At 38.5% G+C, this 13,968-nt stretch overlaps 1 long non-coding RNA gene across 2 annotated transcripts; it reads left to right on the top strand.

Annotated features, from left to right (window-relative positions):
* Positions 1 to 6,358: 6,358 nt before the first annotated feature.
* On the top strand, positions 6,359 to 7,318 carry LOC135085118 (uncharacterized). 2 transcript variants are annotated; one of them, XR_010260028.1, is made up of 2 exons: positions 6,359 to 6,554; positions 6,993 to 7,318. It is a non-coding gene; the product is annotated as an uncharacterized LOC135085118 (long non-coding RNA). The 2 variants fall into 2 exon arrangements; XR_010260029.1 differs by having other exon boundaries at positions 6,359 to 6,580.
* The last annotated feature ends 6,650 nt before the right edge of the window (positions 7,319 to 13,968 follow it).

The raw sequence follows: 13,968 nt of genomic DNA, 5'->3' as shown, positions 1-13,968 counted from the left end.
TCCTCCAGTCCTCATTATGGGCGACCTTAATGCTCACCATGTCTCATGGGGCTCTTATCACTCCGACTCTTCTGGATCATTACTCTTGGACCTTTTGGATGATTTAGATCTATATATTTTGAACAATGGCTGTCCAACCAGAAGGTGTGCTCCTACTCAAAATCCTGCTTCTGCCGTTGATGTTTCTCTTTGCTCTCCAAATTTATCCTCGCTTCTCTCGTGGAGCGTCCTTAATAGCACGTTCGGGAGCGATCACTATCCTATTTTAATTTCGTTACTTGATAATAATACTCCAACTAACCGCCTCCCCCCTCTTCTAAAATTCAAATTAAATAAAGCTGACTGGCTAGCTTTTTATGGGTCAGTTAACGAAAAATTAAAAGATCTTCCCAACGTTACTAATGAAAATGCCCTTTCTATCTACCCTGACTTCGTTAACATCCTACAATCATCAGCAGAAGAACACATCCCTTTAACACCTTTGCTGCGGCAGTAACTTTCTAATACTTTCCATTCCTTCGGTACAAGGTCGGTAAACCTGGTATTAAAACTTACATTGTGGCGGCACAAGGCTTAAAGACCTTGTAATATTTAAGATATATTAATTTTATTTTTGGCTTCATGTTAATAGATATTGTGTTTTTTTTCTTTGAATATTAATAATAATGCATTTATTGACATACACCTGAAGGCGTTCGTGAATAACTTTTTTAGTATAAAAATTATAGCTATATTCAAAATACAAGGCTTATGCACCCTGTGCCGCACTGAAGTAGGGAAGTCTGGTGGGTATTCTAGGGATGTGAATTACAAATATCGATAGTTTGAATTAAGTTTTAATAAAAATTTAAAAAAGTAACAAACAAAGATGTTTTAATCATTTAGTCTAAATATTTTACAAATAAGACATACGTGCATAAATACTTAAATAAGCTATATTTAAAGAAAACATATTATTTAATAACATTTAGTTACAACTTCAAATATTTGTCACGAAAAACTATTTAAATTAGCAATAAATCGTGTATCAAATTAAATTATAATCAATTTGCAGTTTTGATTTTGTTTGTTTCTCTTGACGCCATGTCGACATGTGCGTTTCTTACGAATGCGAGGCAACACTGGCTGCATGAAGCTAGCGTGGGGTGCGGTACCAGGTGCGCAGGGTACAAGGCGCTTCGACCTGGTTTCGCATTGTGAAGACATTTTATTACTTCCGTGCGGTACCAGGTCTAAAAACCTGGTATTAAGGTAGGTACATCATTGGATTCTATTTTAAGAATACATCATAGATATATATTTATCACTTTCCTACACCGGACCCAATTGAAGTTATGCCTTTCGCACGACAAGGAAGACTATAATTTTCTTAGCCGCACGGTAAGCGAGACGTACACAAGGTCTATAGACCTGGTTTCGCACTCAACGTGTTAAAAAACCCTTCCTATAAGATATCACCCCCTTGGTGGGACGCTGAGTGTACTGCCATTGTCAAAAAACGAAAAGAAGCTGAAAAAAGGTACAACCGGTCAATGACCATGGAGAACTACATTTGTTATCAAAAAACGGCTGCCCAAACCAGGAAATTCTTAGCCAAAAAGAAGAGAAAAGGGTGGATTGGGTTCTGTGAGAGCATGTCCCCAAGGACCCCTTCCTCTATAGTATGGAAGCAAATTAAACGTTACCGTACGTCTTTAATCCCATTAAATTCTCCATCAAACGATCCTTCTACTTGGCTTAATGATTTCGCTGATAAATTGGCTCCTCCCTTTGTCCCATTTATAGATAGTTTCCCATCCCCCAGTAATTTCCTTCCCCATGTCAATTATTTAGATAGGCCCTTTTCCTTTGAAGAGCTTTTGTCAGCCTTGGACGGTTTAAAGGATTCATCGCCAGGGATTGATGGTGTCCCTTACTCCTTTATAATTAAATCCCCAGAAAGAGCTAAGTCGTACTTCCTCAAAATTATTAACTCGTTTTTAGATCAAGGTTCTCTTCCAGAAGCTTGGAAACAACAGATTGTCATTCCAATTCCCAAACCGGGAAAAGATCCTTCAGATCACAATTCTTACCGCCCTATAGCTCTTTCTTCCGTCCTTCTTAAAATAGTAGAACACATGATTAGAAATCGTCTTGAATGGCATTTAGAATCCAACCATATCCTTCCCTTATCCCAATTTGGTTTTCGCAAAGGCTTAAGCACTCTTGATAGTTTAAGTATATTGACAACAGATATCCGAGTAGCCTTTAAAAATAAAGAATATCTCGTTGGGGTTTTTCTGGACATTGCCTCTGCGTACGACAACGTTTTGCTCCCATTACTCAGGCAAAAACTGCTTCATCTGAGTATCCCGGAGAAACTGGTGCGTCTCATCTGTAATTCATTGATGTCTAGGTCAATTGCAGTGAGATTCCAAGATTCCATTGTTCCTCGTTTAATCTGGAAAGGCCTCCCGCAAGGCTCTGTGCTTAGTCCCCTGCTTTATAACATATATACATATGACCTCAACAGGACAGTGGACTCTTTTTGCAGCATTCTGCAGTACGCGGACGACATTGCCCTGTATTATTCCTCCAACTCTATTCCCGAAGCAAGCTCTCATTTAAATACAGCTTTGGAGTACCTGAATAACTGGATGACAGACCACGGATTATCAATATCCGTTCCAAAATGTTGCTGTGTCACCTTTACCCGAAAACGTTTTATTCCAGATGTAGACATATCACTAAACGGCAATAGCATTCCATGTGATAACCAAGTGAAGTTTTTAGGCCTAATTTTAGACACCCGACTAACAGGCATTCCACATTTTAATTATATTCTCGGAAAAGCTGAAAAAGGGTTGAATATCCTCCGAGCCCTCTCAGGTACCTGGTGGGGTGCTCACCCATACTCACAAAAACTTTTGTATAATGTTATTGTTCGTAGCCATTTTGATTACGCTTCATTCCTTTTAGATCCATGTAACAAAGCCGTCCTCGAGAAACTCAATAAAACCCAGTCTAAATGTCTTCGCATAGTATTGGGAGCCATGAAATCCTCACCTATTAATGCTCTGCAAGTCGAGTGCGTGGAGCCTCCCCTCTATTTGCGCAGACAGTACCTCTGTGACAGATTTTATATAAAAGTTTCTCAAAACTCCTCTCACCCGTTAAATGAGAAATTAACACTACTCTCTTCACTTAGCAGCTCTGATCCCTCTCGAAATTTGCCATGCATTCTGTTAAGTTACCAGAAATTTACCCGTTTGCCCACTCCAATTGAAAAAATTCCACTTAATCCCCTTTTCACAAACAGCTTTGAATCCCTTCTTTATCAGCCCCCAATTATTTTAAACTTTGGCATAAATAAGGATTCCTGTTCAGCAGGTCAAGAATTTGTTAATATTGTCTCCGAGCACTGGCAAGGCTGGATCAAGATATTTACTGATGCCTCCAAGCTGGACGAAGGTGGCTGCACTGGCGCAGCTGTCTGGATACCTGCGTACAAAATAGCCTTAAGTTTTAAATGTCCCCCAGTAACATCAGTTTTCACCGGAGAATCGGTTGCAATATTAGAGGCTATCCGATACTCTATCTCCCATCGTCTTAACAACTCTTTGATTTTCACCGATTCTCTAAGCTGTCTTCAAGCCATTTTAGCTAATCCCTTTAAATCAAAAACCAAATTTCCCATTATCTTTAAAATCAGAGAAGCTCTCTTTAAATGCAAACTAGAGGGATTAAATATCGTCTTGACTTGGATCCCAAGCCATCGAGGTATCCCAGGCAACGAAACAGTTGATTCATGCGCTAAACTTGCTACATCTTCTGGCTCGCTGGATCACTATAGGCTATTTGCCCATGATGCCTCCGCTCTCCCTCGAAATCACTTATACTCATCGTGGAATACTCATTGGGAAAATTCCAAAAGAATGGTTGGTAAATATTACGCTGATATACAAAAGGATATCCCTTCAAAACCTTGGTTTTTTAGACATAAGAACTTACCAAAAAGAACGGTCTCCATCATCTGTCGCCTGCGCCTTGGTCATGCGTGCACCCCTGTCCACCTCGCGAAAATACACATTAGAGATAGCTCCATTTGCGAGTGCGGCCTGGATGAAGGAACAACCAACCATATCTTTTTTAATTGTCCTAAAATTGGATCCTCTTTGTACGATTTTCTCCCTAAAACTTTCCCCCGTCCCTCTAATATTAAATGTGTACTTAACACCATTAGCTGTCCTATTTTAAATTCACTTGCAAAATTCATTAAAATTAACAAAATTAATTTGTAGGTAAGGAAAAAATTGGCCTTGCGAAATTTATTAATATTTTTTTTAATATATTTTTTTTATTCTCTGTTACATAAAACCACCCCCAACCCTTTCCCCAACCCCTGCTGTACAAAATTTTTGTGTGTTTTGTCTTTTTTGTGTTGTCTTATTCGTGATTGTGATTTGTGATGTCTTTTTTGTTTTAGGTCGATAAGTTCGCTTAGTCTTGTAGAAAAAAAAACTTTTTTTTATTTTATTTTATTTGATTCTATCACTGTGTAAAAGCTGCGCACGTGACATTGGCGGAACAGTGGCGAAAAAGCACAAGTTCATCGCCATCAATAAAAGAAGAAGAAGAAGTTTTCAGATTGATGCTATTCGCTTTCTCCTGAGCCTAAATGCAGAATTCTTAGAATTTAGAAGCGATGCAGCAAATAGATTGCATGAAGGTCTAGTCTTTGGTTGTAAGCTTTACAGGATTTTCCACACCCTCTTTGACGTTTGGTATCACTTCAGTGGACTTTGTAAACCAAGGTGCACAGCTCAAGATTTTTAAAACTTTATTTTGAAAACGTTAAAGTATTTCTACATTTGCGAGGCTAAGTCGATGCCATGTCTACATGGGTTTTAGGATCCATTTGTATATAGTTTGTTCTCCAAGCTTCTTCTGTCCAGTACCCATTGCATATCACGAAGTTTCTTCTATGCATAACAAAGCAGGTAGGATGCAGTTTAGGATGGTACAAAGTGCTTATTACACTCTTGCCTTGAAAAGTCCCATTGTCTGTTGATTTGTTATCTTTTGTTCTTAATGTGATCACGCCAGGTAAGTGTTACTGTTGGAAAATCTCATCTTCTTAGGGCAAAGGTATTATGGATAGATGTTAATGGTATTATATTAGAATTAATTAATGATTTAAGATGTTAATATCAATTATACTAATAGTAAAAATAAATATCTGGTACGAGACATGTTTCATGCAGGGGTGACATCTCCTGGCCATCAGAAAGCCCCGATTTCACTCCAGGTAACTTCTTTTTGTGGGGTCACCTTAGGGGTTAAAATATACTCTTAAATCCAACAACCATGCAGCAACTGAAGCTGAACAGTTGTCATGAAATCGAATCTATTTCGAGATTACTCTATTGAAAGTTTTTTAAAATTTTGATTGTCAGATTGGAAGAAAAGTCCGTACAGTTATTATGCGAAAGTCTAGGTATATTTCATATTTTATCATCATACTTATTCAATCGTGAGTGCAATTTGTAGGTAATAATTTCATACAACGGTGATTATAAATATACGGTAATTAGTACATGGAAATTATAAAACGATAGTTTTTCTTCAAAATCTCCAAAATCTTCAGCGTATGCAAATACTGTCTTACTACAACGTATGAAGGCCAAAGTACTGAATCTATTTAAATTAACAACGTGGATCTACCTTCAAAAATCGAGTATAAAAATAAGGACATGGTAAACCAAAGATATGGTAATTATACTCTTACGCAATTCATCGACGGTACGCCAACGCAATAGACGTCTACTTGCTAACAGGTCCTAGAACTAACTAAGGGCTCGCGCCGGGCGCGTAAATGATAATTATTATTTAGGCTTGTGTGCCCAAAAACAGAAAACGTCACGGGAATTAGGACTTTCGCTCGGACAAGCAGTTTTTTAATTCTAATTATTTACAGAATGGTTCTATTGAATAGATATTTTGCTATGCGTAAGACAATCTTTTGTACTCTTTAAAATGTTGAATGGAGTAAACCAAATCTATACGACATATATAAATTACAGCCAAGTTTTACCATTAAGTCGGTGTGCGGACGCGTAACGGTAATTAGAGAACAGAGGTTCATGAAATTAATTAAGTCACAAATACTTAAAATAGAGGCCTATGATTTAATGCACAACTGGATGGGGTTGTTAAGTAACATATAAAAATACTTGCATGTCTCTAATTTGTCATTTTTAACGATTTAACAGCCCGGTCACGCAAAAACTAGCTCATCTGAGAATGGCCGATAAAATAATAGCAACACCACCGTAACCATTGTCACTGTCATTTCTAAATATTTTTTATCCTATAAATTTTACTGAATCTGATGATTTTAACCAAGTTTCATTGAGAATTAAAATATCAATATTAAGTGTAATTAAAAGCTCACTTACGAAGGGAGTCTTAGGCTTAAGACTCTGAATATTGTGTTGAACAATAACTAAAGACTTACTATCCATTTTGAGAAACTTTCTTTAAAAACATTTCTTTGATATTAGAGGAATTAATTGGCAAGCTATTTTCTTTGTCACAAAAAGTTAATAAAGTATCAACAATAGCTTTAATAATTTGATCATTCTTGATAACATCAGTCAACAAGTTTTTATTTTTAATCTCTTTAGTGTCTTTAACATTTTGTTGTTGGGGTCGGGAACCTATTGCTTTGGCAAAGGATTTGTTTAAAGTTGGGAAGAAAGAACCCAAAGTAGTTTTGTTCATTATTTTATATTTGTTTTCTTCAATTTTCTGTTGTTTAACTGGACAAATCCTTGCCACAGCAATATGCTCGCCTTTACAATTGACACATAGAGGTTTGTTTGCATTTGTACATTCTTTGTATGAGTGAGATTGTGAACATATAGAGCATACGATGTTCCTTTTACAAAATTTGGTGGTATGACCAAATGCCATACATTTATAACACTGCATTACAGGCTTAATGTATTCAGTTACAGGTACGATGCTTAGACCATAGTTAACATGCTCGGGGAGTACATTACCTGCAAAGGTCAGAGATACAGTTTGCAATGGGATGATACCTTCAGGAGTGCGCTTCGTGAACCTTCTGACTGCCAGGATCTCCTGTGAACTGAGAAGTTTGTCAAATAGATGTTTGCAGCTAAGATCTGTGGGAATGTATCGTATAACTCCTATGCATTCTGATGTTGCCGCAGGGATGAAGGCTTTGATGTCATGAGAAGACAAGAATGTTGAGTTAAACAGTAACGCATTAGCATTCTTTGCATTGTCAAAAATTACAGCATACCGCATTGCATTCACTCGTTTTATTTCTTTGACTCCCTTGTTGTACCGACTAAAAATGCTATTCAGGTAGATAGGGTCCTTGTTTCCAAACTTTACAGTGTCATTTGTGCTTTGTATGTATACAGGAAATACACAACCTGGAGAATTATCAGGATAACAGCGTATATGGTTCTTCTTGTAGAATGGTGCATGTATAGACTCATCATCTTGTACTTCATCTACTTTTCTCTTCTTAGTATTATGCTTGGGGTCTTTACCCCCACTGTCAGAACTCATCTCGCCACTACAGCCGCTAATTTACTGTTAGATTAACTATTTAATTAAATTTTATTTAACTCGCAAAGAAAAAGTTGAACCTCCCGCCTCGAGAGCTTCCCGCCAAAAAAAAACATTTGTTTACTTTTTTTTGTTGTGACTTTACTTTTTTTTTAAAATTTTCGTACAGACTTGGACTAAACCTTTTTGCCAGTTTTTTTTTTACAGTTTTCCCCATAAGATGATAAGACCCGGTTTCCACCAAAGCGGAGCGTAGCAAACTGGATCGAAGCAGAGCGAAGAAGTGTTGGCCTTAGGGGGCGTCCATAAATTACGTGAGACAATTTTGGCCATTTTTCAACCCCCCCGCCCCCCTTGGTGAGATTTTGCCTGACCCCTCCCCCACCCCCCTAATCTCACGTGATATTTAATAAAATGCCTATTATTTTGCAATGTCTATGCTTCGAGTCTATTAGATTTATATGAAAAAATCAGTAACCCAGTGTCGTGCCACGCGCAGTACAGGGTTCCGTAGCTTCCCGGCGTCGTTTAGTAAGACAAGCAATTGCTTCAACCTAGGACCAGTTTTTTGATTCATAGTTAAAATAACTAATTGTTAAATTTTGCTACTAATGGTTAAATATTAATAAAATGTAAACTAATAGTTAAAAAATGTACTAAAAGTCAAGTTAAACATTGTTATAAAAACATTTTTTTCTGTTATTTAACCACTTGTCATTTGACATCTGTCAAATTTGACTATTGGTAATTTAACTACGAATACATAATATTTTTATACGTATGTAATGTCATTTTTTGGGGTTCCGTAGTCCTGACAAGGAACCCTTATAGTTTCGATCTGTCTGTCGTCTGTCTGTCCGAGGTTTCGCTTGGAAACTATTGGCACTGGGGAGCTGTAATTTTGTGAAGGTATATGTATATTAATCACGCCGACAAAACGATAAAATAAAATTTGAAGAAAAAAAAAATTTTTTTTCTAGAGTATGTAATGTGGGGATGAATTTTTTCAAGGAAAACTATAACTGTTAAGATAGGCATTACTTAGTTTAAGAGTAATAGTCATTTGACTCATGTATTATACAATTTCTTAACCAGTAAAAATTCCTTAGAAGAAAATATGAAAAGTGACTTTAGATGAAGTAATTGCTTGCTTCTGAAATATATTGTGGTAACGACAGACAACTACGGAACCCTACACTGCGCGTGGCTCGACACGCACTTGGCCAATTTTTTACGCAATAGCGATGCCGATGACGTTTTTTTTTTAATTTGGAATTTTCTTAATTTCGACATTTATTCTGCATCTTTAGTGTTCACAAATGCAGATGGAGGCATTTTTAGTTTAATTTGATTAAACGGTTTAGAATAAATTGTCATTATCATCATAAACAGTACCGCTCGAACACTCGTTGTCGGAACACGTACACCGGCTCAACAGTCACCCCAGTAGTTGTCAACCTTTTTTGTTAACTTTGTGCTCTCGTTTCACTCTAAAATCAACCATGAAGTGCGCGATGTGCAACTCGAGTTTCAATGATGGAGCGCAGTGTGGATCATGCAAGAGGCACCTGGATTTCACCTGTGCCAACATTTCGGAAACAGCCTATCGCAAATTGCGGTCTGACAGACGAGCGGCCTGGAAATGTCCCGCCTGCAGGAATCCCTCACCCAGCCCTTCACCGGCTCCCTCACCTGAATCGGCATCGCTGGAAGTCATTCTGAATGAGATCCGGGGCATTAAGTTGCAGCTCTCTTCGCTTCCTACTCTCCTCGAAGATGTCAAGACAATAAAAACCGAGATTGCAGATCTCAGAGCATCCTGTGAGTTCAATAGCGCGAAACTGGATGATTTCTCTGCCCGACTGACCAGTGTGGAATCGAGGCTTCCTGAAGTAGTAAACATACGGGAAACTGTCACGACGACCCAAGAAGTCTTAAACCAGGTCAAGAATGATTCCTCAGCGCGAGAGCAGTGGGCCCGCCTCAATAACATCGAGATTAAAGGAGTTCCACAAAGGAAGGGAGAGAACCTGTTTTCTGTTGTGGAATCCATCAGCAAGGTCATCAATTACGCTGTCCCGAAGTCGCAAATAAATTATGTGTCACGGATCCCCATACATGACTCGAAAGATAGGTCAATAATTGTGTGTTTTATCAATCGATACATAAAGGAAGAATTCGTGGCTGCAGCACGAGCCCTGAAGACAATATCTGTGGAGGATCTAGGCTTCGCCGGCACTGGACGTGTTTTTATCAATGACCACCTAACCCCAGATTACAAAAAACTCCTGACTAAAACGAAGTCTGTACTCAAGGCTAAAGACTACCGTTATATCTGGGTCAAGTATGGAAAGATTCACGTAAGAAAGAACGACATGTCACACGTTAAGATTATTAACACCGAAAATGATTTAAACAAACTTTCTTAATCTACTTCATACATAGTTTAACTTACTTAACTGTTTGGACTGTTGAATTAATTATCATTTTTACTGTACATTTTTTAATATTTAACGACACAATATTCTTTAGCTTGTCTCAAAATCTAATTAATTTAAAGTCAGACACAATTGTTAATAGGTTTGCAACCTCTGCTTTGCCCAGTGGCCGCAGTCGTACCCGAACACCGCTCTTTTGTTATCTAGTCTACACCAATTCAACTTTACGCAACGGGTTGTTTCTGCTTAGACTGCGTGTCGCCATGCCTATACTTCTCTCGCTCACGCCCACTGTCTATAGATCATGTTGTCGCTTTCCGTCCCGTCGCACTGTCACATTTTTTGCTACAACACTGCGCCTAATTTGCATATCGCTTCTACCTGCGTACGCCGTCGTTCTCATTACTACTCCGGATCGCTTGCGCTCGCGCGTCTGCCGGGTTGGAAATATTCGCTCGCCATTGGGCTGTGTTTTATTCGTTGTGGTCTTAGATTATATTAATCTAATGTTGTGGTGCTATGTTTCTATATGGCTACTATGCAATTGCTATCAATCGGCATTCTGTAATGAATAACAGTGCTAATTTAAATAGGGAACGTCAACTATCACTTTACTATCAGAATGTGCGCGGACTAAGATCTAAAACTATATCTTTTTCTCGTAACCTACTTTTACAATCGTATGACGTAGTCGTTCTTACTGAGACCTGGTTAGTGCATAGTGTATCTGACACGGAGTTATTCGACAGTAGGTATGTGGTCTGGAGGCGGGACCGGGACTATGCCCTTACGGGACAGGGTCGCGGCGGTGGTGTGTTGGTGGCAACGCGTAAAGAGTTATCTGTTGTTACACAACAGCAATTCCAGTCCTCCGCTGAGGATTTGTGGATAACATTAACGGTTAAATGTAAAAATACCAAAAAAGTTAATAGAATTCACCTATGTGTATTATATTTGTGTAATCAAAACCGTGGCAACACCTTCTCTCTGCAACTATCTAATTTTTTAACTAAATTAAGTGACATTATTTTAGCTCACCCGTTCGACACTTTTCTTATTATTGGTGATTTTAATCTTAGTGGTATAGCTTGGCTCCCCGATGCCATGGGTTCTTTTTCCCCTAACAACTATCGTACTCCGGATGAACAACTATTAATCGACGAACTCAATACGTGTCACCTCCGACAATATAATGGTATTATTAATTCGTACGGAAGAATTCTAGACTTAGTATTGTCGAATGAAGAAGTAATAGTTAGTGAATGTGACGACCCCTTGGTACCTATAGATCCCCACCACAGCGCCTTGACGGTTTCTTTATGTTTTTCAGCCTATGACCCTCTTAAGACATCGCCATCAATACGCTACAGGTATGATAAAGCTGATTATGATTCCATGAATGAGGAAATATCTGGCATTGATTGGTCTGGTAAGTTTCTGGATGTGTCGCTTGAGAGTGCAGTTAGTTCTTTTTACTCGATTCTAAATGCCCTACGGGATAAATATATCCCTCACAAGTTGGTCTATAGCAACTCAAACCCTAAATGGTACTCCCCATCACTAATTAAAGCCATTAAAGAAAAGCGCAAGTATCAACATAAATACAAAATTTATAAAAACAGATGCGACCTTGAATCCTATAAAGTATTATGTAAAAGAGTAAAAACCATCGAATCGCTTTGTTATAATAATTACATTTCATCTGTAGAAGATTCTATTAGAACCAATCCCAAACATTTTTGGTCTTACATTAAGTCGCGCCGCAACTGTAACTCCATGCCCAGCAGCATGAAGTATGAGGATGCCATGGTCGACACAGGTGAAAATATCTGTAATGCATTCTCGGATTATTTCAAATCTACTTTTTTAGACCCCAACATTCCTTTGTCACCGCTAGACCAACATGTAATGTCCCCAAATGACCTATCTGGCGGTAGTGCGTGCGATGTCTCCTCAATAGAGATCGACCAAACCGTAGTTCAGAAGCTACTCTCAAAACTGGATCCCTCCAAATCGGCTGGCCCTGATCTTCTGTCCGCACCGATCTTAATTAACTGTGCCGAGGCATTATCTTTACCAATTTGTCTCCTCTTTCTAAAATCTCTCCTCGAGTGCTCAGTGCCTGGGATTTGGAAATCAGCTTTCATCACACCAGTTCATAAAAAGGGGTCCAAGGTTGACGTCTTAAATTACAGGCCGATCTCTAAACTCTGTATAATTTCAAAGGTATTTGAAAAAATAGTGTACGACCAAATCTATGCTTCACTTAAGACCGCATTTAGTGATTATCAACACGGCTTTCTGAGGGGACGATCGACAGTATCGAATTTGGTCGTTCTTAATGACTATATTACCGAGGCAATGGACAACGGGAAACAGATCGATGTCATATATACAGATTACAGCAAATGTTTTGATCGTATAAACCACGGTATCCTTTTATCGAAATTACAAAAAATCGGCATTAGAGGTGATTTACTCAGGTGGTTAACCTCATATATCTCAAATCGTACTCAGGCTGTGGTAGTCAGCAACTATATGTCCAGTTGGGTGCCCATACCCAGTGGTGTACCCCAAGGATCGCTACTGGGCCCTTTATTATTTTTAATCTTCGTAAATGACATAAACTCGTGCCTCCACTCATCTCGTCTTCTTTGCTTCGCTGACGATATGAAAATTTTTACTACAATTTCGTCAAAAGAAGATGCTGATGCTCTCCAGGCCGATCTGTTGCGCTTGGAATATTACTGCTTTTGCAACCAACTTGATCTTAATCCCTCTAAATGTTTTGCGGTCACTTTTTCCCGTAAACAAGCCATTCATTTGTCCACATATACACTCAAAGGGACTTCACTTGAACGCAAAACCAGTATTAAAGATCTCGGTGTAACGCATGACATGAAGCTATTATTTGACTCTCATATCGATAATATCGCAACCAAAGCCTGTCAGGCCCTCGGATTTGTGATGCGTAGCTCTGTTGGCTTTACTAAGGCTAAAACACTGAAGATTTTGTACTGCACCTTTGTCCGTAGCCACTTAGAATATGCGTCACAGGTTTGGAACCCTAGATATCAGGTGTACATATCTCGACTGGAGAGTATTCAGAGGAAGTTTGTGAAATTTCTCTGCTTTCGCATGAAAGAATCTTATAATTCCTCAGAATACCTACCCCTCTGCAGAAAACACCACCTTCTTCCTTTGGAACTGAGGCGCGAGATAGCGGACGTCACTTATTTGCAAAAGATTGCCACAGGTGTAATTGACTGCCCACACCTACTAGCCAAAATATCTCTGAGGGCGCCTCTAAGGCCCATGAGATTTAATCCACTTATTTTTCTTCCGAAGGCGACCACTAACTATAGACAGAATAGCTTTATATGGCGTGCTGGCGACAGATTTAACAGACTGAGTAAGGAACTAGATATTGATTTATTCTATACTAGCATACCAGCGCTTAGGCGGCTGCTGAGCGAGCGTTTTTTCAAGCCTATCATGTAAGTTTTTTTTTTTTATCATGTTGTTTATTATAAATATGAGGTAACGGGAACTCTAATATGGTAAAATTACTATCTCTTTATTACAACATTAGGTGTATCGTGTATCGTATAAATTTTATCTGTTTTTATAATTTCTTTAAATATCCACCACAATTCTATCTGTGGGGACCTATAAGTGGTTATCAAGTGTTATTAACTGTAAAATAATCAATTATGTAAACCCTGGTCTTCCTAATATAAATAAATAAATAAATAAATAAAAAAAATCATTTTTTTTACTTCAATAACCCAGTTTTCTGGCAATTTTACTCTATTTCTTGCTGGAAAAATTACGTGATATTTTCCGAGACCCCCCCCTCTCCCCCACGTGAGATTTAGTGAGGTTTTCGTTAACCCCCTCCCCCCCCTAAAAGTCTCACGTAATTTATGGACGCCCCCTTAGATCA

This window comes from Ostrinia nubilalis, chromosome 28 (assembly GCF_963855985.1).
Source record: "Ostrinia nubilalis chromosome 28, ilOstNubi1.1, whole genome shotgun sequence".
NCBI classification, from domain to species: domain Eukaryota; kingdom Metazoa; phylum Arthropoda; class Insecta; order Lepidoptera; family Crambidae; genus Ostrinia; species Ostrinia nubilalis.
The sequence above is the reverse complement of the archived record's forward strand: the minus strand, read 5'-3'. Positions and strand labels throughout refer to the sequence as shown.